Source organism: Maniola hyperantus, chromosome 2 (genome assembly GCF_902806685.2).
Source record: "Maniola hyperantus chromosome 2, iAphHyp1.2, whole genome shotgun sequence".
Lineage (NCBI taxonomy): Eukaryota > Metazoa > Arthropoda > Insecta > Lepidoptera > Nymphalidae > Maniola > Maniola hyperantus.
This window is the reverse complement of record NC_048537.1, coordinates 3,231,737-3,248,987: the sequence shown is the minus strand read 5'-3', so window position 1 is coordinate 3,248,987 and position 17,251 is coordinate 3,231,737. Positions and strand designations below refer to the sequence as shown.

Here is a 17,251-nt window from a genome sequence, read left to right as displayed (position 1 = left end):
TATACAGATAGGCTTGAACTTGACTGTCAGGGTGATGATGCTGTCTAAAGTAGAGAGCGCCTGCCTAGGCCCTAGAAGGTGCCTATGGTCTGCGTCAAACATACTGGGGAAATGCTAAATGTGTTTAAACTATTTATTAATTAAAACAATTGTACATTGGTTGTAATTAATTGTTTTTTCCAAAACAAAAATTCTTGGAAGGAAAATTTTGAAATTTTGAATCAAAAACTTAAAGCAAGTTAAACAATACCTGCTAGGTATCCTACATAACACAATTGAGAAAATGGAAAAAAGTGGAAAAGAAAGAAACTCGTTATTGCTGTTGTTTTCGGAGAAATTCAAAGCCAAACTTTTATTACAAACTTTTAGTAGTAGCTGTACAACTACAGTAAAACTTTTTAAATACATGGATAGGTACTTCCCGCTATGAAAGATGAACTAATTTAAAATCCTCGTATACTGGATTTCATCAATCCGAACATCGTCATCGGCGTCCACTCTTAGGCCAATATCGGCGGCGCCACCGCGGTGTCTTGAGCTACTAAACGAGAGACACCAGAGCAAACAACAGGGTTAGAACAATCTCCGCATATCAATAGTGTATAGGTACGTGCGAATGATATCTTGATCATCGCACGAGCAGTGTGCGGACGTGGCATCCCTGGTAGCGGAACTGGTGGTCAAGTTTTTGTGCCGGCAATAGCTCTTACACATTAGTGTTGCGCTACCAGCGGGTGATCCTGGTTGCCACCACCAAATTGGTTGTGCTCCGTAGATGATAGAGCTTTATGTATTTATTTTGCTGGTATTGCGACTGGTTACACCACCACTAGTGTCCTAATGAGATAGTGTCCTCAGGTCTTCCCTAATGAGCGCCACCATACGCAACCCTCTTCCTAGGCTCATCCCAGTCACTATACTCTCTATATCGTCGGTCAATTGTGTTGGAGAGCGCCCCACACTACCATTCTCGCTTTGCAAGTAGACATAATAAATAGTCCCTTTCAGTGAACAATTATTATTACTGTTCTAAAATGATGATTAATATCTAAATAGCTACTAACTCCTAATTAATCCCCCACAAACGAAGAACGCCTTCGCTCTCTCGTAGTAATTAATTACAATAAAACGAAATAGATTTGTCGTCAATTACTCGTATTAAGTAAAACATTAACGCTGCAAGCTTTAGATTAGCTATTTAATTAATAGCACTTTTTCCCAGGTTCGTTACCAACGGATTAGGCGAACTGCATAACTATAATAATATATCCTTAATCGACTCAGTTCTTTTTACTTGATAATGAATAAAAATTTTATTAAAATTGATCTCTATTTCATTCCTAAATAATTCAACCGCGACGCGTGCGCTGAGTCCCTGTGAAAAAGGACCCCGGAAAGGTTCGAAACTAGTCGGGTTAACGTCGACTAAACACGTGAGTAAAGCCGGGTGTGAGACATTTGTATAATGGAAATCACTCACGATAGTTTAAACTCTAAAATTTAAAGCTCTTTTTACCATTACCACTTAAAGTCCTTTACGTTACAAAGATAGATCCTTTGTAACTGTTGTAGGGCTAAAAATATTTAATACGTTCTGACCCTCTAGTAATTGGAGTTTTTAGAGTGTAGGCGTTTGGTTTGTTTAATTTTTAAGTGCTCCTTTCCTTTTCTGGAATTGGCCAATCTTATTTTGTATGAAAGTATAAAGCTGATTGTATGTTCTTCTTTTACATATTTCTTTTTGTGTCTTTTTATTTTTATTTCTTGGTGTACAATAAAGAATATTAAAAAAAAAAAAAAAAAGTAGATCTATGCCAACATAATTTTTAAAAAGAGTACCTAGGTAATTAGTAAAGTAATTTCCTTTTTTATAATCTTTTTAATTAAATTTCCTTTGATTTTATCGGTTTGACGAATCAAATTATAATAATAAAAACTACCAACCATAACGTTTAACAATATGAAACAATGATATGAACCAATTATTTTGGATAAATACACACATTTTATTCTTTTGATATCCAGAACAAAGATACGGATATTATACGAGTTGTAGAATGTCTTTGGAATGCGGAAATTGCTAGGAATATTGTTGCAAGTAGGTATATTGTTTTTATTTTCTCACATTCCTCACTGCCTTACTTAAAAAAAAATAGACAGAGGCGGTTGTTATAATAAACGTTAACCGAAATAGGTAGTAAAGGAAAAGCTTTTTAATTTTTTTTTCAAAATGCAAAATGAACTAAAAATCGGTCAAGTGCGAGTCAGACTCGGACACAAAGGGTTCCGTACCTTCGTACAAGAAATAACACTAATAATAATGTCACTCGGGATGATGTAAGGATTCAAATGATTCTACCCCATACCTGTTCAGGTATTTAGACGTTATGGCGGAAAAAAGAAACTAACATACTCACAATGAACCCTGATAACATTACACTCCTTTTTTGAGCAGTCGGTTATAAAAATACTTTGAGCTCAGAAATATCAGACACAAATAAAAAAATACTAAGCAACATCAGGCGACTAATGGGCAATATTCTTGACAATAATTAAAATGCGACAAGTCAAAGCCAAGAGCTCGGAGAGTTGCCGACAATTATTAGGTGAAATCCATCTGAAGACTTGCTTTGACTCAAATGGGTGAAGATAGATCGGCCGCCTGTGAAACTTATTGAGTTTGCATTTTTGTTCCTTTGTCGAGAATTCCAATAAACTTAATGACACGACACTTAATTGCAGGGAAAAAAAAGCATACATATTAAGTAATTTTATTTATTAATCGTGTTCAAATGACCTACTACGGAACTTTGATGACGACATTGATGTAGGAGGAGAGTGTCTGTCATAGGTAAGATACTTAATTGGTTACCTACGCTGTTTTTTGACATTTTATCTATATAAGAACAATTAATGTCAAAAAATAGACACTTAGCGATTAGAGCGTCCATGGTTTTACTACGGAACCCTAAAAATAATTTTTATTTGGACGTTTACGATTGATTGATAGAGATGGATCCAGTACTGAAATAACTTGAGGCCGTCTGACGTAAGTAAATGGTTTGATGACGTACCATAGCATAGCAAGCATAGTACCTATTTAACTATTTAAAAAAAAGCGAGCAAACGAGCTAGGCGGGTCACCTGATGTAAATTGACTACCGCCGCCCATGAACATTTGCAGCACCCGAGGAACCGCTAATGCGTTGCCGGCCTTTCAGGAATTTGTTGATCCGCCCCTTGAATAACCGTATGTAATCTACTAGGAATACCGCCGAAGGGCGTTGGTTCCACAGTTTGCATGTGCGTGGAAAAAACTTGCACTTGGACCGCCCGTTATGCTAGATCCTGCCACAACGGGCGGTCGAAGTGCCCTAGGCATCAGGTGAGGGTGAAATTGCTTATGGTGATTCATCATCATTATCATCATGATCAACCCTTCGCCGGCTCACTACTGAGCAAGGGTCTTCTCTCAGAATGAAATGGATTTGGCTATATATACTACGCTGGCCAAGTGCAGATTGGCAGACTTCACACACATTTGAGAACATTATGGAGAACTCTCAGGCGTGCAGGTTTCCATGTGATGATTTCCTTCGCGATTAAAACAAGTAATGTTTAATAGCTTAAAATACACACATAGCTCCAAAAAGTTAGCGGTAAGTGCCCGGAACCGAACGGCCAACCGACTAGAAGGCCGATGTGTTAAACACTAGGCTAGTACAAAGATTATAATACTTTGAAAACTTCTTTTAGAGATGGCAATAGTACAAGAATATTTGAAGACATTTTGTATCTCTCTCGTGACCTCACGTACATCACAGAAGCTATGCAAACTGAGCTCATAAATCATAACAGCTCAACGACAACAAGAATAGCTGGCTCCCGAATAGTTAACAAGTAACTACGAGTTACCCTCCCCAATGTTATATTGTCTCTGCTCTCCTACCACGTATCTTCGTCTTAGTGTATCATTCACGACTAAGAAAAGTCCAAAAGTCGTTTGTGGGAATCTTTTATAACCAAACTAGGTGATACCCGCGACTACCGCGTGGGATTAGGTTTTTAAAAAATCCCGTAGGAACTCTTTGATTTTCCGGGATAAAAAGTAGCCTATGTCACTTTCCAGGTCTTTACCTATACCCATGCAAAAAATCACGTCAATCCGTTGCACCATTGCGACATGATTCAAGGACAAACCAACAAACCAACAAACAAACACACTTTCGCATTTATAATAAGGGTACCTATTGATTCCGCTTGAATTTACACAAGTAAAAAAAAACCTGAAAAAAGCATATCCCACAATCGATGATTATGTAAATTATATAAGACCGTGGATTTGACTTGCAGCTCGCTCCAGCGATTACTTGCATGGCATAAGTTCAAAAATTGACTTTTTGAAAAGAACAATCGCCGAGTTTTTTGCTGGTTCTTCTCGTTAGGAAAGGCATTCCAAACCAGAGGTAAGATCCACTGGTGCGAGATTGCCATGCTAGCACTTTGGGAACCCAACGTCTGTCGTTTTACTGAACTATGTGCTCTACCCATTGCCACTTCAGCAGCGCAACCCGTCGAGCTATTGTCGGGTACTCCGGTTTTCCTACTGATCTGCTCATTTCTGATTTGCGCTAATATAAACGGCTACAATTAGGCCACCACTTTCAAAGTCCACCCAAAAGCTCCCCATGAATCTTATAAGTCAATATTATGCTAATTGAGGCCATATTTTTAAGGAAATCTGAAAAGCAATTACTTCCAATCTCCCCAATAAAGAAGGAGGAATATTAGTCATGTCGAAATTATTCATAACATTCGAGAAACTAGCTTATGCCCGCGACTTCGCCCGCGAGAACAACCCAGATTTCAAATCGTTATTTTACCCTCTAAAGGGTGAATTTTCAAAAATTATTTCTTAGCGGATGTCTATGTCATAATAGCTATTCTTCATGCCTTCCAGCCCGATCCGGATAAGATCAGTCAGTCAGTCAGCCACCTATTTTATATATTTAGCTACGAATAACAATTTAATAGGTATATATGTTATTTGTAGATATTTAAGTAGATAAGACGTATTATGCTAATTGAGGCCATATTTTTCAGGAAATCCGAAAGGCAATTGCTTCGAATCTCCCCACAATCTTCCCAATAAAGAGGAAGAGAAATATTAGTCATGTCGAAGTTATTCCTAACATTCGTTTATAAGGAAATTTATGAAAATCCATTCCGTCATTGGGAAGCAGATTTGTCCCGCGGCATCACCTTACGCCCCACCCTCATACCCTCAGTTATGGTGACTTTACTCTCCATAAATGACTTGAGACTTGAGAGTCATGATTCGAACCGACAAGAGGTATCAGATTTTCATAAGTTCTAAAAATATTAGAAAACTAGCTTATGCTCGCGACTTTGTCCGCGTGAACTACACAAATTTCAAACTCCTATTTTACCCCCTTAGGGGAGGAATTTTCAAAAATCCTTTCTTAGCGGATGCCTAAGTCATAATAGCTATCTGCATGCCAAATTTCAGCCCGATCTGTCCAGTAGTTTGAGCTGTGCGTTGATAGATCAGTCAGTCAGTCAGTCAGTCAGTCAGTCAGTCAGTCAGTCAGTCAGTCAGTCACCTTTTCCTTTTATATATTTAAGATTACTTTAAAATATCGCTTTAAAATAACTTTATTGATCTACTGACATACCAAATAAATTATACAAGGGATAAATTATTACGGTCCATCATGGGTTCATCTTTTATTTATATTTGACTAGCTAATGCCTGGCATGCCTATTGCGTAATGCGTACCAATACAGACTCACGATTCTGACGTAGTACCTAATATGTCGGAAGCCTTCACGTAAGTGCCAGTAATAACTGTACAAAGTTTCAACTCAATCGGACGGCAGATGAACGAACACAATATAAACGCATGGGTAAAACCATAGATAAAAGATTCATTCCTCTTCCTGCGTCGTTCGCTCAATTTTGAGGATCGTGGCTCCCCTTAGATCCAATCTTTGCTACGATGTTTTTCCATTTCCACTGTTTCTTGCCGCGTGGCTTGCATCACAGACCGACCGCTTCTTTTATTTGGTCTGAGTTCTGACCAACGTCTCGGGCTACGTCCGCGTAGTCTCTTTCCTTCCTTCCTTCCTAAAAAGAAAACGATTCCTTATCTGTAGGTAAAACGAACATACGAACATTAATTTTGTGTATAGATTAACTTTTTTTTTTCAAATTCAATTTATGTTTTAGTGCAACTTCGCGTGTTAGTTTTACCCACATACATATTATATTACCTACCAGTGGATCAATGTAGGATCTAACTTCCTAAAACTCTCATCTAAAGTTAGAGGTAATTTTACGCGACATTGCACGTGCTAGTATATAATAATATTACTACATAAGTATTTCTCTATGTATACTTATTACACTCAAGATAACTACACTCTGGAAGTAAACAAGTGCTGCACAAAGTCATGAGGCTATTGTAACCCATAACGGGAAAAAGGGCTTTTATCTTTCAAACAAGCACACTTTCCGACTTTTAATATAAACGTTGGTATTCCTAATGCGTTTCAAGTTTCAGCATGTACAGCATTCATGTCCGCATAAAGTTTTCCGTCCGGTTACTCGTATGTTTCACATGTTGAAATCGAGCCTTCCGTGTTCGACGTAAATTCTTTTTTACGTCTATTCATATTCCGTATTCCGTGGAGTTGTAAAAGGGATGCAGGTATGGGAGATCCGGGCGTGTGACTCCGGCCATCCGGCACGGGTAGTATATCTCCCCCTCATCTCTCCCCTTCATTATAACCGGCCGGGTCGCAGGGGTGCGGAGGGAGATCCAGGGTTGCCAATTACAAGGGCACTTTTCGTCCGGCCCATGAGGTAATGAAACACGCCATTAGTGTCTTCATAAAGGAAGTCCTTTATTACGGCCCATGAAATATGACGGATTCGGAGACCGGAATGAAAATTTCCATTGTGTCGAAAAAATCTTTAACGACTTCCAATTTACAAATCGTTTTTGTATGGAGTTGTGGCTTAATATTATGTGTTTCCAACGGGGAAGGTTTCGACATTAATGTTTCCAAAGTTTTTTGGATGTTTTTTGGGTGGAAAAACAATGCATGTAAAAAAAACTTACAAACGTTGCGGTTGATTTTGAAAACTGTCTGTAAACTGGTTATATTTTGGAAGATAACTAACGTGTACTCGTACAAGTTGAGCTACTTACGAATTAATAAAATAATATTTTTTCTATGACAGATCTCCTGTAGAATTAGATTTTTGCAGATGACATCCATCGATTAGTTCCTTCGAAAAAGCATTTCCCTTTCTATTAAAGCATCAGTAAAAGCTTGTTTTTATCTTTTAATTCAAAATTATACCTCCACTACTCACATAAAAGCTTCAATAAAAGCGTGTGTAAGATTCTGTTAAAGTTTATTTTTATTTTCCTTTATTAAAAATAGTATCCACACGTAGGTGTATATATAGATATAAGCTTCTATAAAAGCTGTAAAATTCTGTTAAAGCTTATTTTTCTTTTTCCCTATTAAACATTTTATAACACACATAATAGAAAATTGCCAACATGCCACTATACATGGCACCATAATATTGTATATCGAATCTTTTAAAGGAGCAACCGCCAAGTTTCTTGTTGGTTCTTCTTCATTTGGACATTCAAAAGTAAAAGTTTATTTGAATGAAAGATATTTCTATTCTATTCGATTCTTTATTTTTATACTATTCTATTGTATACTTTGTAAATTTTTTCAGAATATTATTTCCAGGTACACTTTGTGACGGGGTGTTTTTGAGCTAGTCCTGGCAACCCCGGGCGCACGGGGCGCTGGGCGCGTCCGGGCGGCCGGCGCGGCAGTCCGCGCGAAGCGGCGCGGTGGCTTAGCGCTCCGCAGTGTCCCAGCCGGCCGCCCTAAGGTACGCGGCATATCTGTTGCGCACAACAATGTTTATAAATGCCTACTCACACACTTTCAACTTCCCTAGTCTTTGTTATCTTTGCGTAGATTTTCGCGCGCTTTCGCTTGGGTACTTTGATACCTTTGGTGTGATTTTCTTTTGCTGCATATTACCTATATAATTATAGAGTTATGTATTACTAACAATTGATATCATCGATTGTCGGCCTAAAATTAATATTAATTTTAAGGTTTTTCATTGAAGATGTTTTCTTTGTTACCTACTCAAAAAATATATTTGACGGAACTATTAAATCAATAAATTGGAATTCACATTGTATATAAGCTTAAAGTGAATAATCAAAAAAAAGAATTAAGCTATCGACTATATCGGTATTTTGTGTGTTATAAATAAAAGTAAACCTGGAAGCTACAATGAATTAATCACAAACTGGCTGACACCTGCTATAAAAAATATCAAATGGAGATAACGGTTGATATTATCGATTGATAAATAATATTTTCAGTTTACAATAACTGAAGTCTCATTATGTTTTTAAACTATTACAATGAAACCAAAAGGTTGAACACGCACATTTGATATCGAAGATCGATTATTCTATATTCTATATCTTCTATTAATAAAATTCAATTGACTATTGAAAAATTGTATTAAAAATCACTATTCCATTCAACATTCCATAGCTTTGTGGCTATGTATAATTTTGATATTACTATTTTACCATGGATTTAGAAAGTAATAATAATGATGATGGTGATAGGTAATTTTACTAACGTTCCAAACTCGCTTTGGTCTGAGAAGAAGCCGATAATAAACTCAGTTTCCTTAAATAATTGAAGCAAAACTTTTTTACTCTTTGTTGAGCGGTATATATACATCAAAAATGGTACACTATATTTTGATACACTGAAAACAAAGACGTGGCCCGGAAAAGATGAACAGCGCTAATAGTCCTATTTGTAGAATTGATCCTTAGAACCCAAAGAAAGATTTTTATTATTTCGAAATGAAAACATACCTAGAGCTTAATTTTAACGTACAGCAACAGTATTTTAGGTGGGAGTACATTCTAAATTTCTAGTAACAAAAAATATAATAAAAGATATACTTAAATTAGGCATGTACCATAAAACGGGATACGTCCGATCCCTGCCATCAAGCGTTGTATTATGTGCATTTCTTGTTGGCAGAGACGGACCCCATATTTAACACTTATATTTAAGTTGGTCTACTTTTAGATATTTCTTGCTATATGTGTCATAAGCACGTATGATGAATCTGTTTTGACTACAAGGATTTAAGAAATGGAGCCATAGCCGCGCTTTATTGCCATTATGCCTGCACTCTGCCAGTATGCGCTACTCCTAAGAAAACACGAACTAAATATAATCATCATCATCATCGGATGCCATCTTCAAATTGAAGTTTGGCGGTTTGTAGCAACTCTGATAAAAGTGTTTTTCTACATGAAAAGAAAAAGATGCATTCGATTGCATCGTTTTTGATAGTTAAGTAATTGACATTATATTTCCATGTCCTTCGGTTCATTTAATGTGTATTTTGCGACCTCTGGACATTTATTCCCACCTCGTCTGAATATTTTAAAAGAAGTGCGACGTGTCCTACTAAAGAATTCCATTTTATTGTAAGTGGTGGAAATACTTATTTTCATCCATGTCTACTAATATTACAATGTGAAAGTTTTTCCGTCTGTTACCATTTCACGGCCGATCGTAACGCTTAACTAATTTTGACGAACATTGGTATGGAGACGGACATAGCCTACTTTCTACACCGGAAAATCAATTCATAAAACGACTGTATCGATTAGTAGATTAAATTGATTTCTTATCGAATCTAGATAATTCGATCCTTTTATCATTAAAATTAAAAGTTTTCTATCGCTTACATTTTACTAAAGAATCATTGTTTCATCTTAGAACTAATCAGACCTGGGACGAGGGACGAGAGATAACAAAAGTTGTTATTAAGGCTTCATTGTGCCCTGGTTCAGCCAACCTGGACTACATTATGGCTATATCCGTCGAATTTGAGGGAGAAACAATCACGATGAATTTTAATTAGATAACTTCCCTTTTGGATTGGAAACATTTGCTAAAGCTTCGCTTTGAAACCTTATTGTAAAAGTATTATCCGGGTGAAGGGGCGATGAGGGATTTTGTATGAACCCCGACCCACCCTCCAACAATCATAGGGTCTGTGTCAATATGTTTATGAGGATCTAAAAAGACAAACTACCTACCTTTTTCAGTTGCAAAATATATGGGGGTTTCCTATACTTAATAAAAAACATTTCTGCAAAAATGTGTTTATTATTAACAAAAATCTCTCTCATATTTCTTATACAAAAGTATATTTTACATGTATACATATTAAAGTTTTTTTACAAAATACTTGGCTATTGAACTGAAAAATCATTTTTAAGTGCGTCGAATTCTCAGCCGAAGTGATACCCGTAACCCAAGATTAAGTATAATATATTCATACACTTAGCATTTAATATTATAGGTACCTGAAGAAAATATCAAACGTTTTTTATGGTCCCCAATAAAATAAATATTTAAGTATCTTATATGATTACATGACATTACATGACACACTAAGAAAATATTGATGTAAAAAAATTGAATATCAATTAGATAAAATCCTAAAACCCCCAGGAATATTTGAACATCGCCTGAGTATTAAAAGTCAAAAGTCAAAAGTCAAATGATTTATTCAAAATAGGTAATAAATTACTCTTTTTGATATATAGAGATATATAGTGGTGATAATTATTACGCAAACTTAAAACTAAAGCTACGAGGGTTCCAAACGCGTCGGTCTGAGAACGTTAAATTCTGGTTAAATTGGAGAAATTAAAGTCTGGTTTTCAGGATCCAGTGGACCAAAGTTGCTCAAAGTTGGGTGAGTAACTGTATACATTAGGCCTTATAACTCTAAAAGTATCTTATCGATCCAGTTTTTGCGGAAGAATCACTCAAACATAATATTATGGTTTTAATTCGATTCAAAAAAGAAGACTTCTCAATTCAACCTGTATTAGGTATTTACGTCTTTTACTTCAGATTTATTTTAATCGCTTATAACATGGGTCGGAATCCCGAAAAAGTGCAAGCTTTACATTTAACCCTTTAAAGCTTTCTCGAGGACATGGGTCTTACATGACGAGAGGTTGTATGACATAATTGTTTATGATTATGAGACGTGTCACAGATGTAAATATAATAAATATAATTCTATCTTGTGTCCTATCACAGTTCGGGAAAAAATTTGTTAAAAATTAAAAAAAAAGGAAACTTATCACTAGATTTTAGACTTTACAATTTAGTTTAGTTTAGAGTTAGAGATTGTGTACCTGCAACAGAATTAGTTACGTTGTCTACTTTTAGACGCTTATTTGTGTAAAGGTAAAACCCCCTTAACAGCAATATGTCACCAAAGTAAATAAACATCAGGGAACATGTGGCTTTTAACAATTCATAGGGAAGGGTAGGTTTATTTGAAGGAAGCTTTTAAGGCTTTTACCCTTAAGGCATGCTACTTCATAATGTAATAACTTTTATAATTTAATTAATTTTAATAGTATGTTCATCGACATTAGAAGAGTATAGGTCGACTTCTACGGTACTTACTGCACAATATGTACCTACCTAAAAAAAATCTCAAACAAGCATCGGTGCGTATTTCAAAACTTTTGCAATTTGTCCAGAAATTGCTGTGAAAATTTGATGGTAGAGCGCGTAGAATCAAATGAAGCTTTTGATTAAGTTACCTTTTTTTCAGTTCTTATTTGTTTTGATTTAATTCCCTAAGGCGATTCGAGATTCGAGCCGAGATTTTTGCTAGTTCTTCTCGGAAAGAAGGGTATTCCTAACCGGCGCGGTAGATTAACTTAACCTTTCCAAAGCACTTGTGAAAGTTTATTAGAATAAAACATTATTCTATTCTAATTTTTGATTTTGAATTTCGAACATCGAAACCGAAAATTGTAACAAGAAACTTTCCCACCAATTATCTCTGAACATCTCACACTGAAACTCGAATTATTTATGGTATCTCCGATTGATACATTGCTTACACGAAGCTAGCGACCAATATATATATAGCCAAGTGCGGATTAGCACACCTATAAGAAAATTATAAAGAACTCTCAGGAATGCTGGTTTTCTCAAGATATTTTCCATATTTAATTGCTTAAAAGTTAAAACGCATAATTAAAGTAGTACTTAGACCTCAATAGAATTTTCTTTCCGAACTGGTGGTATATTATCATTAGTGGCACATGCAGTTCTGCATGAAATAAATAAACTCATTTAATTTAATTTCAAATTCATTTCTTTAAAGTTAGACATGCGTGTCCGAGACCGAACTCCAGACCCCCGAAGTATTAACCACCATCACTCCTTATATTGCAATATCACCGCTTATATCCCAACTAGCTTATGCTGGCGACTTCGTCCACGTGGACTACACAAATTTTAAACCCCTAATTCACCCCCTTAGGGGTTGAATTTTCAAAAATTATTTCTTAGCGGATGCCTACGTCATAATAGCTATCTGCATGCCAAATTTCAGCCCGATCCCTCTAGTAGTTTGAGCTGTGCGATAGATCTGACAGTCAGTCAGTCACCTTTTCCTTTTATATATTTAGATTACTAAACCGGTGTACAATAGGCAGTAAGTACCTATAGGTATTGGGTTTAAAGCGTGGATGATAAGCCTCAATGGCTGAATGATTCAAGGAATGGACTTACAACCAAAAGTCGTTCAAATATCATCCGCTGTTCCACTATTTTCGTACTTACCTACTTCTGGGAGCTTTACGCTTATTTGGTGGGAAAAGGGAAATATATTTACCTGATACCTACTTGTTATTTTTCATTCGGTGGTTCAGCAGTAATGACAAAATCTTGTTTCATCATTAAAAGTAAAGAAATATTATATTGCGGAGTCTCATTATGCGAAGATTAAATGAATAGCGCCCCGCAATATTTTTAAAGACTAGTTCGTCATACAAAATTTTGTATGTCAAGTTTATTTACTCAAAATCTTACGCCCAAGGCTCTTATTATACTTAGTAGGTATGTTTTCTCCGCGATAATTGGTATAACATAAAGGATGATTCAGGTTACACCGTGCTTAGGGCGGGTCGTGTGCTCAACCGAGCGCTTTCAATATTTTTCAGCTTGGGCCTGTGCATTGCGCAAACGGCACACTTGGGCACACTTTTGGTGCGATATAGACCGCGGTGCGGCGAATAGATCGCTATTAGCGATAAACCTTTGCACACTGTGAAGTTCTGTTCCTAGTTTTTTTGTTTAATTTCTTCTGTGTATTCTTTGGTGTGTAATAAAGATTTTAAAATAAAGTAAATATAAATAAATAGTCCTTCGTTTATGCAGCGCAGCACCTAAGTACACAAAACTCAATGAAATAAATTGACAGGACTTAAAATAGCCCTATCTTAAAAGGATGCCACCAATCTTCTTTCTTTCTTCACTCTGGGTTGGTTTCCGCACTTTAGCGTTTCCGTCTGTTGTGCGTGCGTTGCCACTCTCGCCACTAATCTTGTTTAATATTTGTCTCATCTGGGCATCGAAATCTGGGGCAAGGCACGATCCGAGTACGGTGTAGTGGGAATTCACCTTAAAGCATTGCTTCGTGATATATAGATATTATTTGGGTCGTATTTTGGTTAGGTGCCGTATTTTACTGAAATAGAATGGATAACGTTCGTCGCAAATGAGGAGACTTAATTAACGTTCACTAATTAGAAATTTTGTTGTTAAATACTTTAATTAATCTGCATAATAAAATAAACAAGTAATTTATTTTTAGAGCATTTTATTTGCAATAATTTGTAAAATATAAATATCCTAGTGGAAATTTCACGGACTCGTAGGTACAAAGTGATTCGCTTCCTACTCTAACGTCCTGCTAGATTAAGGAATGCCCTTCTTCATTTCGTCTTCGTCTTCGGCACCATTTAGGCAACGCACTCCACCTTAGGCTGCATCCACGCTACATCATCCTATTGCAGTCAAGGTTAAGCCTATATAATTTCAAAAATAATTGATCTACTTACCTATACTCTTTCAGACTATCCTGGATTAGCAAGTAAAGCCTTAATTCAAAAGTACAATACCTAAGTAGGTACTTACCTGTATTCAACGAGATATCCGTTTCTTTTACTTTGAATAGAAGAAAAAGATATTCAATCTTAATAGTCCCGTTCTTTCGGAAGCTATATTTCTAAATAACTCGCTCGCTCTATGCCTTGAGAAATGTTCGTGAGAAATGTTCTTGAGAAATCCCTTAATTGCATTGCGGTGAGTTAAGTACTATACCTAGAAATCTTAGAGATAAACTTCTAATCAACAAGGCATCTGTTTCTTTTACTTTGAATAAAAGAAAAAACGATATTCAATCTTAATTTAGTTGAAAGAACGGTGTTTCGAGAGCTATATTTCTAAATAACTCGCTCTTAGTTCCTTGAGAAATCCCCTTTGCATTGCGGTGAGTTAGGTATTGAAGAGAGTGGTCTTGTATGCGGGAACCTTGAGAATTTACTCACTTAGCAACCGGTCGTAGTATGGTAGTATCGGACCGAAGTGTTTCAAATTATTTATTGAGGGTGTACCGTCTTATACATGAATTTATATCAAACTGAAGGGTTTGATGTGCAAACTAAAAAATGTTGACTGTATATTGCGGCTAATTTTGCTGTACACAAACTCTTAAACTAAATTAAATAACCTGCAGGTATAAATAAATCTTGCTAAAATGCTTTTTCGCAGCGAGCATTGTGAAAGGGATAGCAATAAATTAAGACCTGTCATTTTAGTTTAGTTAGAGATTTCGTACACCAGTTTTTTTTTTTTTTTTTTTGATTAGTCACAATGATGATGTAGGTATTCGATAACCTAAGAAAATAAAAAAAAAATGCCAGTCAGTGAGGCCTGTCGACAATAGTGAAAACTTAAAACGGTTTAACTATGATATAATAGTGGTTTTTTTTGGATTTTCAAATAACATTAGCATGTTGGTGACGTGACATTGCATCTTTTGCTTCAACTAGGTACATATTTTGTAAAAACATAGCTGTTGAACCCCTTTCCACCAGAGCTAAGCTATAAGTTACCTATCTTATGAAAATCAAGTGATCATATTGGTGGGTTTCACACACATCCATAGCTTAGCTACGTAGCATAGCATATCTATGTGGGAAAGGCAGCCTTATTCTGTGCCACTTAGCGCCAGTCAGTTATGTTAAATCCTCCGAGGGGTTATAATGTCTCGAATACATTATTTTATTTACAGCCACCACCCGTATAATAATTCCGAGAGATTCCAAGAAAATTAATCAAACCACTCAAAGCTTACTTCGGCTCTAGCGCACAACGTCTATTTTCATCTATCGATTAGTACCCTACGGGCTACAGTCTTTTGCTTGGTAGGAATAAAATATCAGAGATAATTGGGATGGTGCCTATGTTCGCTGTTAGTTTTAAGTTTGCTAACCATTTAAAATTATCGATTTTAACTAAAAAAACACGTCAAATGTTTATGACGTCCCATCTTATTTTTCATACTAGCTTACGTTCGCGACTTAGTCCGCGTGGACTAACACAAAAAATTAACACAAATTTCAAACCCCTATTTCACCCCCTTAGGGTTGAATTTTCAAAAATCCTTTCTTAGCGGATGCCTACGTCATAATAGCTATCTGCATGCTTTCAGCTCGATCCATCCAGTGGTTTGAGCTGTGCGTTGATAGATCATTCAGTCAGTCAGTCAGCTTTCCTTTTATATACATATATAGACAAGCTCCCATACTAAGCAAGCGCTTAGTCGTCATGCCTATTTCTATAGCGTTTTATTTTCCTTTTGTAATATAAATCTAAAGAACTGAACCTACGTTTGTATGAAGAGCATTGGGGAGCGCGCTAGGGAAACTTCTGTTAACCCATACTCATGAAGTTCAGCCGCTGTGCCGAATGAATATAATAAATCGTCCCTGTTTAACTCCGCTGGCTTTATTATTGAGACATAACTCACGATTTCAATTTAAATTTTCCACTCATTTGGGCCGAAATCCGTTTAATTTTAACAAGTCCTCATTAATAACTTGAAGTTAACGAGCTTTTGAAACGATACCTACATTAAATACATACTTCACTAAAGAATAAAACATTGCTAGCCTACAAGCAACAGGGCAATACGCTTGGTAATCCCTCACTTAAATGAGAGTCGAGAGCTGTTCGCCATCAGAAGTGTTCTGGCATTAAATAGCCCTCTTTTGTTTAGGGTCCATTCACGAAATAGCGATAGCGTGTCAGTTAACTAATATAACCCCCGTTACCACTTGTCGATTGTAGTTTGTCGTTTGTCGCTTGATGTCCCAGTGGCAGTACATTTTGACACAAAATCGGTTTCCGACAAGTGTGAACAGCTTCATATAAAATATCCCGCTCTCTAAAACACCAAGCGATAAACTACAAACGACAAACGACAAGTGGGAACGGGAGGTAACTAACCTCTTTCGTAGGTAGGTAAGTACTATGAAATTCGTTGGTTGCACAGCCATGAACATAATAAAGAGTGTAGACACGTATCATGACATGACAGTAATTTTGGTATCATGACATGTCTGACACGTGTACTGCACTGTACATAATAACATAATAATCATAATAATATTATTAGAAGGCAGAATAGCACACCTACAGATTTGCTAGATTGAATTCTGTAGAATATACGCCGCACCGTAAACATTACGTAGCAATGGAAAGCAAACGTACCCAATTGTATTTTCTTTACAAGAAAATAGAATTATGATTACCATATTAAAGTAAAAGAAAACATATAGGTACCTATATTTCAAAGGTTCCAGATTTATGATATTAATATTATTAAAGTATAATCGTAAAGATTTCATGATGCGATACGTATGTAAGATAGAAAAAAAAACGAATAAGTAGATTTTTTTTGTTAGGAGCTAGGTACGTGTCGAGGAGAATTCCCTTTTTATAAAAGAAAAACCACAAAATCATGACCAACTTTTCTTCAAGGTTCTACGAAATGGTGATACTAAAACTTCTTTTCGTTAACTGAACATACTGGTTATTTACCAGGGTAGAAAAAAACAGTTATGTTTAACTTACCGCCTGTCACTTACCGCCACGACGGACACGGACATGACGAAACAATAATGATTACTTGTTTTGTGTTGTTTGTTTTGTTTAGTACGGAACCCTAAAAAGTTATTAAGTACCAAAA

The 17,251-nt window shown here is 36.2% G+C and overlaps 1 protein-coding gene across 1 annotated transcript in view; it reads left to right on the top strand.

The window, feature by feature from the left end:
• The first annotated feature begins 7,875 nt into the window (after nt 1–7,875).
• The window catches only part of LOC117991550 (uncharacterized), a 59,204-nt gene continuing 49,828 nt past the window's right edge, over nt 7,876–17,251 (top strand). The window contains exon 1 of the mRNA XM_034979147.2: nt 7,876–7,945. The gene's annotated coding sequence lies outside the window, so the exon portion shown is untranslated. The remainder of the gene's footprint in view (nt 7,946–17,251) is intronic.